Source organism: Lepus europaeus, chromosome 21 (assembly GCF_033115175.1).
Source record: "Lepus europaeus isolate LE1 chromosome 21, mLepTim1.pri, whole genome shotgun sequence".
Classification (NCBI taxonomy): Eukaryota; Metazoa; Chordata; class Mammalia; order Lagomorpha; family Leporidae; genus Lepus; species Lepus europaeus.
In genome coordinates this window covers 2418704-2433211 of record NC_084847.1, presented here as the reverse complement: position 1 = coordinate 2433211, position 14508 = coordinate 2418704, and the positions used below count along the sequence as shown (strand labels likewise).

Sequence of the window (14508 nt, the reverse complement as noted above, 5' to 3'; positions counted from 1 at the left end):
TCCTCGAGGCCATCGTCCTTTGTCCATTGGCTCCGGGGCCTGCCCATAACTTCGCCGTGCACCGCGGGAGCTGTAGTCCGGCGGCTCGGCTCGGGAGCGTGCGCGGTGGGCAGTCTGCTCGCTCCTTTGAGTGCCTGCCCCGCGGCTGACAGTTCGGGGAGTCCGCTGCTTCCTCGGGCCCCATGTCAGCCGGGGAGCGCCTAGCCACTGGAGTCTGACCTGGGCGGCCCCCTCCAAGAGTCTCAAAAAGGAAGACGCTGCTGCTCTCCAGAGTGGGACAGGGATGCTGGGGAATAAACACAGAGCAGCCCAGAAGTCACCCAGCTGCTGTGCGTGCGTGCGTTCCCGTGGGTGACGGTGGGGGAATGGCTGACAGTGGCAGTAAGAGGTTAACGAAGGGGCCTACACAAGGAGGTCTCCCCTCAAGACCACGCGGCACTCTGGAAGGTGAGTGGAGGCTTCCAGGGGCAGGAGATGGACCCAGGTATGCGGGGAAAGAAAACAGACTGCACAGTTCATTCGCGATAAAAACACGGCCTCGTGTCCTGCACCTTGGCATGGGTTTGTGGAGAGAGTCAAGGAAAAGGATGGAAAATCAATAGTAAGAAGAGCGAAGGCCTCTGGGAAGGGTTTGTTATCTCTGTGGCCTCCATTCAGAGTGGAGCCTTTATGTCCATGTGAGTCTCTCTGTATCTGTGACATCCCTACCTACTTCTGATTCCAGGACTGCTAGGAGAAAAATGGCTTCCCAGTGACTGGGAAGAGACGCAATCTGATCTCAGGGTGGAAGTGACAACCAGACCCAGCAAGTGATGGCTGCAGCAAGGAGTCCCTGGGCTCCCCCATCCTCAAAAAAAAAAGGAACCACAGAGGGACAGAGAGCAGCCAGCGAGGCCTCCCAGCAGCATTCCAGGCACTTCTGCTACAAGTTGGTTGCTGGTCTCACAGAAGCTTTTTAGGGAACTCTTTTGTCAGTGGCTGAAACGTCTTTCGAAAGAACCAACCCTGGAGCTCCTGGTTTTGGAGTAGTTTCTGACCATCTTGCCCAGAGGAGATCCAGAACTGGGTGAGGACCAGCATCCAGAAAATGCTGAGGAAGCTATGGCTCTGAGGAGCACAGAGATCCCAGGACAACAGGTGAGAAAATAAAGTTGGACCCTGTGGTTTTGGTCATGAAGAAGTTGGGATGAGGAGCCCAGGAATCCAGTTTCTAGAAAGGCATTTAGTTGAGACTGGCATGTAGCCCTCTGCCACCCTTGGCTATCTTGGGTTGGCCCTATGTCCTCACTGTATGGGAATAATTTCTCACCTGCAGATGTAACTATTAGACATCCATATACTTGGGAATGTTTCCAGTCCCTAATTAAAGTCATAAAAACATTCAGGAAAAATTCTCCCAAAGAAAGCTAGGGGTGTGGGAGTGGGCATCTGGCACCGCCGTGTAGATGCTGCTTGGGATGCCAACATCCCGTCGTGCAGTGTCTGGGTGTGAGTCCAGGCTCTGTTTCCTAATCCAGCTTCCTGCTAGTCTGCACCCGGGAAGGCAGCAGGTGATGGCTGAAATACCTGAATCCCTGCCAGCAACGCGGGAGACCCAGACAGAGTTCTGGGCGCCTGGCTTCATCCTCACCAGCCCTGGCTTTTGCAGGTATTTAGGGAGAGAACAGCAGATGGCAGATCTCTCTTTGCCTTTCAAATGAATCATTTTTTAAAGGCCAGGGAAAGGACAATTGTCTTTTACTGGGAGGGTCAGAAAAATGAGAGATTCTGATGAATTCAAATCTGATCTCTTGCTAAAAGGTTCTTTGAGGGCACAGTGCCATGTGTAGTACATGGAAGTTGTATCCACACTGGGCCTTGCCCTGATCTTTTTTTTTTTTTTTTAAAACAGGCAGAGTGGACAGTGAGAGAGAGACAGACAGAGAAAGGTCTTCCTTTTCCGTTGGTTCACCCTACAATGGCCACTCCAGCCGGCGCACTGCGCTGATCCGAAGCTGGGAGCCAGGTGCTTCTCCTGGTCTCCCATGGGGTGCAGGGCCCAAGCACTTGGGCCATCCTCCACTGCACTCCCAGGCCACAGCAGAGAGCTGGCCTGGAAGAGGAGCAACCGGGACAGAATCCAGCACCCCAACTGGGACTAGAACCCGGGGTGCTGGCGCTGCAGGCAGAGGATTAGCCTAGTGAGCCGTGGCGCCGGCTGCCCTGATTCTTGCTGTGTGGATTGAGTGGTCAGTTTGGGACAGTGATGGGTGCATAAAATTGCCTCTTGTGGTCGGAATCACTGATCAGGTCTGGGTGTAACCTGCTTGAACAGTCTGGGAGAAGGGAGATACGAAAGGTGCAGGAGAAGGAAAAGTAACACTGGGCTTTGGTAGTGGGAGATTCGGTGGGAAGAAGGCAACCAAAATCAAGATGAGAAGTTGAGGAGAGGCCTAGCGTGATGCAGGGGGTGGTGAGAGGCATGTGGCTCCACTTGAGTGTTCTGCAGTCAGCAGGAAGCAGACTGAGGGGCAGACGGGAAGGACCCAGGTGGGGCTGGGGGATGAAGAGGTACAGGGTGTGTGGCTGTGGAAGGAGAGGAGCCGTGAGGAGGGATGCAGATGAAGAGCGGCACGGTGGGAATCAGGGAAGGAGTTAAGGACGTTAAGCTGAAGTCTGTGGGTCAGCACTCCTACCGAAAGGTAGGACTGGATGAGGAGGGGCAGGGCTGGCCTCAACCCAGCAGGGATCCCTATGTACTAGCAGTCACCCTAGCCCCCGCCACTTCTGTGTGGACAGTCTTTACCCTTCTGTCCTCCCCAGTTCAGAGCCATGAGAACCGTGCAGGGACAGAAGTGGTAAAGCAGCTATGTGAAACCTATCCTGACCATGAAGGGGGAGTAGGAAGCAGGAATGGAGGCTGGTGCCACTTCTCAGGACCGGGTTGCCTCTCAGGACCTCTCCTCATTCATGTTAAGGATGAACTGTAAGCATGAGATTTAAAGAATGAAGATGGCTATGAAAGAAAAAGACTGATTTTAAGTGGCTACGATCTGCCAGATACTGGGGATTTCACAGTAAACGAGACATGATGGCCCTGGCCTGCCGCAGCCTGCATTGCATGGTGGAGAGACAGGCTGCAGGTGAATAAACCCCGTGTCACATGCGTGTTTGGAAGGAAATGAGTGGGTGACCTGAGAGTGATCGTGGGGCAACGCTGACTGAGACATAAGGGAGGACGTGAGCCAGCTTACCAAGAGCTGGACGGGAGCACTCCAGGCAGAGGGCACGGTGCAGGGCCAGGCCCATGACCAGGGAGGAGCTGGCATGTTTGTGGAAGGGAAGGGAGGACCTGGGACTGGACCTCTGGGATCAAGAGGAGCAGTGGCTGGAAAGGTGAGGAAGGCAGGGCTCCATCCTGCCAGGCCTTTGCTGCGGAGAGGATCTAGATTTTATTCCGGGGGCAAGGAGAAGCCACCACAGTCTTACCAGAGAGGGATGGGATCTTCCGTTCTGAAAAGATCTCACTGGATTCCACGTGGAAAGAGAACAGGTTGGAGGGTATGGCCCTAGAGGACGCAGGGCGGCTGGAACGTAGCAGCGTCCTGGGCTGGCTGGAGGCTGTGCAGGCAGAGAGAAGAGGACCAATGCAAGGTGCCTTTGGAAGGCAGCACTGACATGGATTCGGGAGGAGGGGCTATGGCCCAGTGCTGTGACACAGGGGCTTCCTTAAGTGACAGCTGACAGTCTCTCTGGCAAATGTATACCATTTTTAGCAGTTCACATGTGCTGGGTCCTCTGCGTTGTGCTTTAAGGTCAACAATTTTATCCCTTCACAGACTATATTAATTTTTTTAAAGATTTATTTATTTATTTGAAAGTCAGAGTTACATAGAGAGAGGAGAGGCAGAGAGAGAGAGAGAGAGAGAGAGAGAGAGAGAGAGAGAGAGACTTCCATTCATTGGTTCACTCCCCAATTGGCCGCATCGTCTGGAGCTGCGCCAATCCAAAGCCAGGAGCCAGGAAATTTCTCCGGGTCTCCCACATGGGTGCAGGGACCCAAGCACTTGGGCCATCCTCTGCTGCTTTCCCAGGCCCATTAGCAGAGAGGTGAATCGGAAATGGAGCAGCTGGGACTCAAATGGGCAACTGCATGGAATGCTGGTGCTGTAGGCGGTGGCTTTACCCACTAAGCCACAATGCTGGCCCCTAATACCATTTTTTAAATGCCAGTCTTAATAGGCAGGAATTTGTGTGGACAGACACTGGGGTCTGTTCCCAGGCCCCAGGTTCTGGGAAGGACTGGAAAGTGCTCATGAAGACAGCCCCGTTGGGAGCAGCCAGAGGAGCACTGTGATCCCGGTGGAAGGAGGTGGTCCAGACAGAGGAACAGACTTTGTGCGGGGCTCAGAACTCACACCAGATACCATTGGAGCAGCTGGAGGGGCAGCGGAAGCCACAGCCCTCACCTGAGGCAGGTGAGAAACAATCATCTGTTGGAAACAAAGGTTACAGTCTGCCCCTGGGATCCGGAGTCAATGCCCTCGAAATTTATCCAAAAGAAAGCTTTCAAATTTCAACTGAAGTTAACAGCAGTTAAAATAAGGATGAAAATTCTTTAAGTTTTAGTCTCAGTTCTTTCTTTTTTTCAAGATTTATTTATTGTGCTGGTGCCATGGCTCACTTGGTTAATCCTCCGCCTGCGGCAGGGGCATCCCATATGGGCGCCACGTTCTAGTCCCGGTTGCTCCTCTTCCAGTCCAGCTCTCTGCTTTGGCCAGGGAGTGCAGTGGAGGATGGCCCAAGTGCTTGGGCCCTGCACCCACATGGGAGACCAGGAGAAGCACCTGGCTCCTGGCTTCGGATCGGCACAGTGCCAGCCGTGGCAGCCATTTGGGGAGTGAACCAACGGCAAAAGGAAGACCTTTCTCTCTGTCTCTCTCACTGTCTAACTCTATCTGTCAAATATATATATTTGAAAGTCAGAGTTACACAGAGAAAGGAGAGGCAAAGAGAGAGAGAGGTCTTCCATCCGATGGTTCACTCCCCAGATGGCTGCAATGGCCGGAGCTGTGCCGATCTGAAGCCAGGATCCAGGAGCCTCTTCCGGGTCTCCCATGCGGGTACAGGGGCCCAAGAACTTGGGCCATCTTTTACTGCTTTCCCAGGCCATAGCAGAGAGCTAGATCAGAAGTGGAGCAGCCGGGACTCGAACTGGCATCCATATGGGATGCCAGTGCTTCAGGCTAGAGCATTAACTCACTGAGCCACAGTGCTGGCCCCCTCAGTTCTCTTTTATTACAAATTAATTCTATTGCTTTAATTTAAATTTAAAATTTAATTTTACTTGAAAGAGACGGGCCAGCACTGTGGCACAGCAGGTTAAGCTGCCACCTGCAACACAGGCATCCCCTAACAGAGCGCTGATTGGAGTCCCAGCTGTGCTTCTGATCCAGCTGTCTGCTAACATCTGGGAAAAGCAGCAAATGATGCTCTAGTACTTGGGCCCCCGTCAACCCTGTGGGAGACCCAGACAGCACTCCAGGTGCCTAGCTTAAATCTGACCCAGCCCTAGCCCTGAGTGTTTTGGGAAGTGAACAGCAGATGGAAGACTTTCTGCCTCTGCTCTGAGTCACTATGCCCATCAAATAAATAAATCAGTTTTTTAAAAAAGAGACAGAGAGGCTCCATCAGTCTAGATGCCCACAACAGCCAGGGCTGGGCCAGGCGGAAACCAGGAACTCAACTCAGTCTAGGGGCCTGTGCTGTGGTCCAGCAGGTTGAGCCTCCACCTACAATGCTGGCACCCCATATGAGCACTGATTTGAGTCCAGCTGCTCCACATTTTTTTTTTGTAAGATTTATTTATTTATTTGAGAGGCACAGTTACAGCCAGAAAGAGGGAGAGACAGAGAGATCTTCCATCTGCTGGTTTACTCCACAAATGGCTGCAACAGCAAGGGCTGAGCCAATCCAGAGCCAGGAGCCTGGAGCTTCTTCCAGGTCCCCCACATGGGTAGAGGGGCCCAAGCACTTGGGCCATCTTACACAGCCTTCCCAGGCCATAGCAGAGAGCTGGATCAGACCAGGAGCAGCCAGGAGACAAACAGGCACCCATATGGGATGCCAGTGCCACAGGTGGAGGTTTAGCCTACTATGCCACAGCACTAGCCTCACTGCTCCATTTCTGATCCAGCTCTCTGCTAGTGCACCTGAGACAACAGTGGGAGATAATCCATGTCCTTGGGCCCCTGCACTCACATGGGAGACTTGCATGGAGTTCCAGGATCCTGGCTTAGGCCAGGCCAAGCTCCTGCCATTGCAGCCATTTGGGGATGAACCAGTGGATGGAAGATCTCACTCTGTTTCTCCCTCTCTCTGTAATTCTGCCTTTCAAATAAACAAATTACCAAAAAAAAAAAAAAAAAAAAAAAAAAAAAAAGGAACTCAATCTGAATGTCCAGTGTGGGTGGAAAGGAACCAAAAACTTGAGCTATCCTCTGCTGCCTCTCAGGTACACACTGGCAGGAAGCTGGGGCTAAAGTGGAGCTAGGACTCAGACCCAGACAGTTTTCTGTGGGACATGAGTGTCCCAAGCTATGTCTTCTACTGTGCCAAACGCCCATCCCAATTGTTACTTTGGAATCAGCTGTTACTAAAGATAAGACATTAACACTGCTTCCTATTCAGTTTCATCTCTTCCAGAATACAATTCTGTTATTTTTTGTCTTTCTTGCAAAACTTTATTTTTTTGTTTTCAGCTGTCTTAATATTGTTAGGGAAGTTTTTTTTAATCTAAGTAAACAATTCAGTAGCATTTAGTATGTGCACAATCTTGTACAACACTACCTCTGTGAGGGTACTTTAAAAAGTTCATAGAAAACAGAATTGAAAGATAACTTTCATGCAAAAATTTTCCAATTCATGCATAACTCTGTTCATCCTGTGCATTTCCTCACATTTTGTAGGTCTCTTGTATCTAGTTCTAAGACGTTTTCCAACATTCCAAAAGGAGACCCCTCCCCACTGAACAGTGCTCTTCCTTTTGTCTCCATGGAGTTACCTGTTCTGGGCATTCCATAGACAGGGAATTATAGATGACCTTTTGTGTCTGCTGTCTTTCACGTAGCATGCTTTTTAAATTTCTTCAAACTCTTATTTAATAAATATAAATTTCAAAAGTACAACTTTTGGATTATAGTGGTTCCCCCCACCCATAACCACCCTCCCACTCACAAACCATCCCATTCCTACTCCCTCTCCCATCCCATTCTTCATTAAGATTCATTTTTAATTATCTTTATATACAGAAGATCAACTTAGTATATACTAAGTAAAGATTTCAACAGACACACAAAGTGTAAAGTACTGTGTGATTCCTGCAAAACTTATTTGTATAACATAAGACACTCTGAAGAGTTGACTTATTTCAGTTTTCATACCCTGGAAATCACATTTTGTAAGCTGGGGACCATTCATAATTGTGTCAGCTGCTTTTTAAAATTATCTCAATACATCATTTTTATTAAAAAAAAAAGTTTTTTTTTTGAAGAGAATTAGATGTTTGCATAACTCTAGAATGATCTAGGCTATGTATGTTTAAATTAACTTTCTATTGAATGTACAGGTGTCCAGCTTTGACATTGCACATGGTCCTTTTAGATCACATGAAGTTGATTTGCAAACGTTTCCATAGCAGGACTTGTATATGTGATTGCCTCCTTAATAAACAGCCTGACCATAATGTTTATCATTAAAAAAAAATAAAGTACTGTTTGAACACTAGTTTTACTGTTAATTCGCATAGTATAACACATTAAGGACAAAGATCCTACCTGGGGAATAAGTGCACAGTGACTCCTGTTGTTGATTTAACAATGGACACTCTTATTTATGACGTCAGTAATCACCCGAGGCTCTTGTCATGAGCTGCCAAGGCTATGGAAGCCTCTTGAGTCCACAAACTCCGACCTTATTTAGACAAGGCCATAATCAAAGTGGAAGTTCTCTCCTCCCTTCAGAGAAAGGTACCTCCTTCTTTGATGGCCCATTCTTTCTGCTGGGATCTCACTCACAGAGATCTTTCATTTAGTTGTTGTTTTTTTTTTCTCCACAGCGTCTTTGCTTTCCATGCCTGAAAAACTCTCATTGGCTTTTTAGCCAGATCCGAATGCCTTAAGGGCTGATTCTGAGGCCAGAGTGCTGTTTAAGGCATTTGCCATTCTATGAGTCTGCTGTGTATCCCACTTCCCATGTTGGATCGTTCTCTCTTTTTTAATTCTACCAATTATTATTAGTAGACACTGGTCTTATTTATGTGATCCCTTTGACACTTAATCCTATCATTATGATCAATTATGAACTTAAACTGATCACTTTAACTAGTAAAATGGCATTGGTACATGCCAACTTAATGGGATTTGGAGTCCCATGGCAAGTTTCTAACTCTACCATTAGGGGTAAGTCTGAGTGAGCGTGTGCTGTACTGTACATCTCCTCCCTTCCCTTAGCATGTTTTGAGCATATATGTCAGTACTTAGTTCCTCTTTGTGGTAGAATAGTTCCCATTACCTGGTTGTACTAAGGTTCTGTACTTTTCTAAGTTTTTCTCCATGGAGCTATTTAATTGACTGTATTTATAGATGGCCTTAAAGTACATTTTGGCTTAACTGAAAGATACCATTATGAGTTGCTAGGTAGTTTCTTTTACATAATTCAAATCTTAGAAGAAAATATTGTCTCTTAATGATTTAAAGTTAGCAAACTTGTGTTGATAAAACAGAAGATTATCTAATAGGTGTATTTAATATTTTTTAAGCAAAGTAAGTCTCTTATCTGTATCTTTGTAAACTTTGCCACTTGGCATTTAATGCTTTTCAATCCTTGGGGGCACTTGTGCCATGTCATGTATGATTTCTGAAGCTTTAGGCCAGGTGGAGCTGTGAGTGGAAGTGGGCAGGACTTGCTGTGCTTCAGGTGCTGTGCCCTGTGCTCGCCACACCAGTGGCCACTCCCAGAACTAGAATATTGTAACTCTCCAGGGCTCACATACCCCTGAGTTTCTGCTGAAGTTCTATGATAAATTGTAAAAATGAATCATTTCATTTGTAGAATTCTTGAATGTAGGTATTTAAAATAATGTATTGGGGCTGGCGCCATGGCTCACTTTGGTTAATCCTCCGCCTGAGGCACCAGCATCCCATATGGGCACCGGGTTCTAGTCCAGGTTGCTCCTCTTCCAGTCCAGCTCTCTGCTGTGGCCTGGGAGAGCAGTGGAGGATGGCCCAAGTGCTTGGGTTCCTGCACCTGCATGGGAGACCAGGAAGAAGCACCCGGCTCCTGGCTTCGGACAGGCACAGCACCGGCCGTAGTGGCCATTTGGGGAGTAAACCAACAGAAGGAAGACCTTTCTCTCTGTCTCTCTCTCTATCTATAACTCTACCTGTCAAATTAAAAAGAAGAAATAATGTATTATTTCAGTATGAAAAATATAAAAGGTTTCAGTTACTGTGGGTTTTTTTTTTTTTTTTTTTTTTTGGACAGGCAGAGTGGACAGTGAGAGAGACAGACAAAGAGAAAGGTCTTCCTTTTTCCATTGGTTCACCCCCCAATGGCCGCTGCGGCCAGCACGCTGCAGTTGGCGTACTGCGCTGATCCAAAGCCAGGAGCCAGGTGCCTATCCTGGTCTCCCATGGGGTGCAGGGCCCAAGCACTTGGGCCATCCTCCATTGCACTCCCGGGCCACAGCAGAGAGCTAGACTGGAAGAAGGGCAACTGGGACAGAATCCGGCACCCCGACCGGGACTAGAACCCAGGGTGCCGGCACCACAGGCGGAGGATTAGCCTATTGAGCAGCGGCGCCGGCCTACTGTGGTATTTTTTAAAGAGTACTGTGGTTACCTCCAGGTAGAAGGCCTATGCAGACATTTCCTTGTTTATTAATTTTATTTAAAATATCCATATTGCTTTATTTAAAAAAAAGATTTATGTACATACTTGAAAGTGAGAATCCCAGAGAAGCAGCAGCAGAGGCAGAAAGAGAAAGAGAGCGAGCGAGCGAGATCCTATGTTCCATCCACTCGTTCACTCCCCAAATGGCTGCAATGGCCGGGGCTCGACCAGGCTGACACCAGGAGCTAGAAACTCCATCTAGGTCTTCTACATGGCAGATGGGTGTTTAGAAACTTGTTGCAACTTGATATTCCTATACTAACCAACTGCATTTTTATTCAAAATTAACACAAAAACCTGATTCTTCAAATATAGTTTGAGAAACACTAACAGAGCCTTGTGGCCTTACAGGAAGACTTTCACTGTTACTCTCAATGAAAACTGGAGGATTATGGACAGAGGAATAATAGTTTTGTTTTGTTTTTAATTTTTACTTATTTATTTTTTTTATTTTTTGACAGGCAGAGTGGATAGTGAGAGAGAGAGACAGAGAGAAAGGTCTTCCTTTGCCATTGGTTCACCCTCCAATGGCCGCCGCGGTTGGCGCACTGCGGCCGGCGCACCGCGCTGATCTGATGGCAGGAGCCAGGGGCTTCTCCTGGTCTCCCATGGGGTGCAGGGCCCAAGCACTTGGGCCATCCTCCACTGCACTTCCTGGCCACAGCAGAGAGCTGGCCTGGAAGAGGGGCGACCGGGACAGAATCCGGTGCCCCGACCGGGACTAGAACCCGGTGTGCCGGTGCCACAAGGCGGAGGATTAGCCTAGTGAGCCACGGTGCCGGCTAGGAATAATAGTTTTAAAAGGAGCACTCTGAAGGGTAGGCGTTGTGGCGTAGCAGGTAAAGCTGCTGCCTGGAGTGCCGGCATCCCATTTGGGTGCCAGTTCAAATCCTGGCTGCTCTACTTCTGATGCAGCTCTCTGCTATGCCTGGGAAAGCAGTAAAAGATGGCCCAAGACCTTGGGCCCCTGCACCCACGTGGGAGACCCGGAAGAAGCTCCTGGCTCTGACTTTGGATCAGCACAGCTCTGGCCGTTGTGGTCATCTGGGGAGTGAACCAGTGGGTGGAAGACCTCTCTCTTTCTCTGCCTCTCCTCTTCTCTCTGTGTAACTCTAATAACTAAATAAAAATAAATAAATAAATAAAAGGAGCACTTTGAGTATTTCGATTTGGCACTTGACTCTATGTAAACGTTTATTTGTATCTCTCTCTGCTACTGCGACCTCCTTGAATGCAAGGCCTGTGTCGTAACTGCACTGCTCGGAAACTAGCACTGTAGGCACGCGGCATACCTCAACTGAACTGAATAGAAAGGAGGGGCTCCCTCTAGCCTCTGGGTTGGAAACAGACTGTAGGAGGTCCCCAGACGAACAGCCAGGTGGGAAGCCGCCGCAGTGATCCAGGCGTGCGAGGAGGGTGGCTGGGAATGGAAGGGGCTGATGGCCTGTAGACCATCACGACCAGAAGGCATCAGATGCACCTGCTGAGACAGCTCCAGACAGATGTTCTTGAGCAGCCAGCAGCCTGTGCTGTCCAAGATGTTCACTACTTGGTCTCACCTTGGGACACTAACTTGGGTACCTGTGATTTAGTTTCCTGTATCTACAAGGATGACAAGTAATATAATCAGACAGAGAAGGGCCGGATGAAAAGGCACTCCCGTATGGGAGGAGGGAGCAGGCACCCATCTCCTGCGACCAGTTCTCTGGCCTGAACCTTTGCTTCCAGATCCTAACGGTTCCCTGGGTCCCTTGGTATAGCCACCCCCAGGGAGACCCACAGCTGCTGATAGGCAAAGTATGACCCTACTCCACAGGAAGTGAGAAGATAATTAAAGATCCATAAAAACAGCAGCTTTAGTAGATAACTCCACAGGTCCTTTTCAAGAGAGCATGTCTTTTCTACATAAAAGTCTTTTATGATTTAGAGAAAAAGGCACAGTGAGATACCATCCCAGGAATAATAGTAGCCAGCAGTGGCAGTTTGAAAAACTAGGATGGAACTTCTTGAGCTACTAAAACGCTCACACTACAGCATGCGGTCCTCCCTGATCTGACTGCCTGTTCTTTGTCCCTGGCAGCAGGTGTGCGCTGGGGCTATGGAGAGACCAAGACACTCCTGGCCATTCTCAGTAGTTCTCCACTGTGAAAACCCTCAGGCCCACGAGAACAGTCAGACACAAACGGCTGTGGCAGAATGACTCTGGGAGTAGGGCGTTCCGTCACACCAAGTTACAGAGCCTACAGTCAAGGTACTGTGAAGCCAAGAAGGCATGTGTCTGAACCTTGTGTAAGTGGAAGCTCTTTTTTCAAACATTATTTGTTTATGTGAAAGGCAGAGTTACAGAGAGGTAGAGGCAGAAGCAGAGAGAGAGATATTCCATCCTCTCGTTCACATCCCAAATGGCTACAAGGGGCAGAGGGGGGGCCAATCTGAAGCCAGGAGCCATGAGTTTCTTCCAGGTCTCCCACGTGGGTACAGGGGTCCAAGGACTTGGGCCATCTTCTACTGCTTTCCCAGGCCATAGCAGAGAGCGGGATCGGAAGTGGAGCAGCTGGTCTCGAACCAGCGCCCATATGGGAAGCCGGCACTGCAGGCGGTGGCTTTACTTGTCACACCACAGCACCAACCCCCATGGATGCTCTTTCCAGTGCCCGGTCTCTGCACCTCCTCCGCAAGCAGAGAGAGAAAGGATATTGAGGGGTAGGGCTGACTCAGAAGAATGCAGATCCCACAAGTTGTAGAAGACGGCACCATGGGTGGCAGCCAGGGATGAAAAGTACTTCTGGAACCCAGCCAGGAAGACTGCGACTCAACTGAACTCCCTGTGTGCGCAGGCTGCTTCCACCCTCCCCCCTGCCTGATCCTCTAGTGGGCTGGGCAGAAAGGGAGCGCCAGCTCCCAGAGTCCCCAACCCTTGCTGTCAAGCGACTCCAGATGGTCTGGAATAGACAGGTGAGAACCGGAAAATGCATTCATTTATTCAAAATATATCTGCTTGCTTATAACGTCTGCACCAGGCCCAGGAGTCAGACAAAGCAGCGGCTGAAGCAGACCCTGTGTCTTCTAGACACAGCTTCACTGGGGCACTCAGGCACCGGCACCAGTCAGGCAGCACTGCCAGCCCCAAGCCCAGCTTTGCAGGGCCTCTCTGCCAAGCTTCCAGGTTCTGGAAGGTTCCCGCTGTTTCCCTAATCCCATGTGTCATAGCTGCTTACAGTTACCCTCTGTGCCATAGAGTTTCACTTTTTCTTAGTTCTACCAAACCCATCTAACAAATTCTTTACATTTAATTCTCTTTGCAGTGTCTAGAACGAGGCACAGTACGGTGGCACAGTAGGCTAAGCCTCCTCCTGCAGTGCCAGCATCCCGTATGTGTGCTGGTTCAAGTCCCTGCTGCTCCTCTTGCGATCCAGCTCTCTGCTATGGCCTGGGAAAGCAGTGGAAGATGGCCCAAATGCTTGGGCCCCTGAACCAGCATGGGAGACCCAGAAGTTCCTGGCTTTAGATTGGCTCAGCTCTGGCCGTTGCAGCCATCTGGGAGTGAGCCAGTGGATGGAAGACCTTTCCCTCTGTCTCTGCCTGTCTATAACCTTTACCTCTCAAATAAATAAAATCTTAAAAAAAAAAAAAAAAGAATGGTTTCTCTTTTCCTGACTGGACTTTATTATTATACGCTAAGAAAGTTGATTTTATTCTAAGTGTAGTAGGAAGCACCTGGATATGTAGGCAGGGAATGACAGAATTCTCTTCTTCTGGCAGTGGAGGAAGATGAGAGCAGACAGAAAAAGCAGCAAGGGGACCAGATGAGACTCTTGGTTCTGATGTCCAGAGACAGTTGTCTAGTCAAATGATGGCACAGGTTATGGATAAAAGTGGATGAGATTTGTATATTTCAGAAGTAAAATGAACATGATATTGGGGGCCGGCGCTGGGGTGCAACAGGTTAATGCCCAGCCTGAAGTGCAGGCATCCCATATGAGCGCCGGTTTGAGGCCCGGCTGCTCCACTTACGATCCTGGCCTGGGAAAGCAGTAGAAGATGGCTCAAGTCCTTGGGCCCTTGTACCTGCCTGGGAGACCCAGAGGAAGCTCCTGGCTTCAGATCGGTTCAGCTCTGGCCGTTGTCAATTGGGGAGTGAACCAGTGGATGGAAGATCTCTCTCTCTCTCTCTCTCTCTGCCTCTTCTCTCTCTGTGTAACTCTGACTTTGAAATTAAAAAAAAAAAATAGAACTGCAACCCTTTAAAAAAATCAGCATGAGAGACTGATGAGAGACTAGCTATGGGGTTGGACAAAGGGGACGTCACGATGACCGTCAGGTTTCTGGTTTGAAGAGGGTGCCAGGAGGTGAAAGGAAATGCCGCTCAGCAGGAGGGAGGTGACGAGTCAACGCAGGTATGGAGGAAATGCAAAGGTTCCGTTTTGGATGTGTAGATGTATGTGAGAAATTCAACTGGTAAGGTCAAGTCAAGCACAGGATTTCTACTTCTACTAGATGTAGAATCAGGTTTTTGTGTTAATTTTGAAAAAAGTGCCGGGGTCTCTCTCTCCCTCCCTCCTTTTGTCAACAGGACCT

The 14508-nt window shown here is 49.0% G+C and overlaps 1 long non-coding RNA gene across 7 annotated transcripts; it reads left to right on the top strand.

Moving 5' to 3' along the window:
* The first annotated feature begins 118 nt into the window (after positions 1-118).
* On the top strand, positions 119-14059 carry LOC133750706 (uncharacterized). 7 transcript variants are annotated; one of them, XR_009864726.1, is made up of 5 exons: positions 119-447; positions 725-1137; positions 4262-4457; positions 12011-12885; positions 13236-14059. It is a non-coding gene; the product is annotated as an uncharacterized LOC133750706 (long non-coding RNA). The 7 variants fall into 7 exon arrangements; XR_009864725.1 differs by having other exon boundaries at positions 4213-4457; positions 12014-12885; XR_009864724.1 differs by having other exon boundaries at positions 4213-4457.
* The last annotated feature ends 449 nt before the right edge of the window (positions 14060-14508 follow it).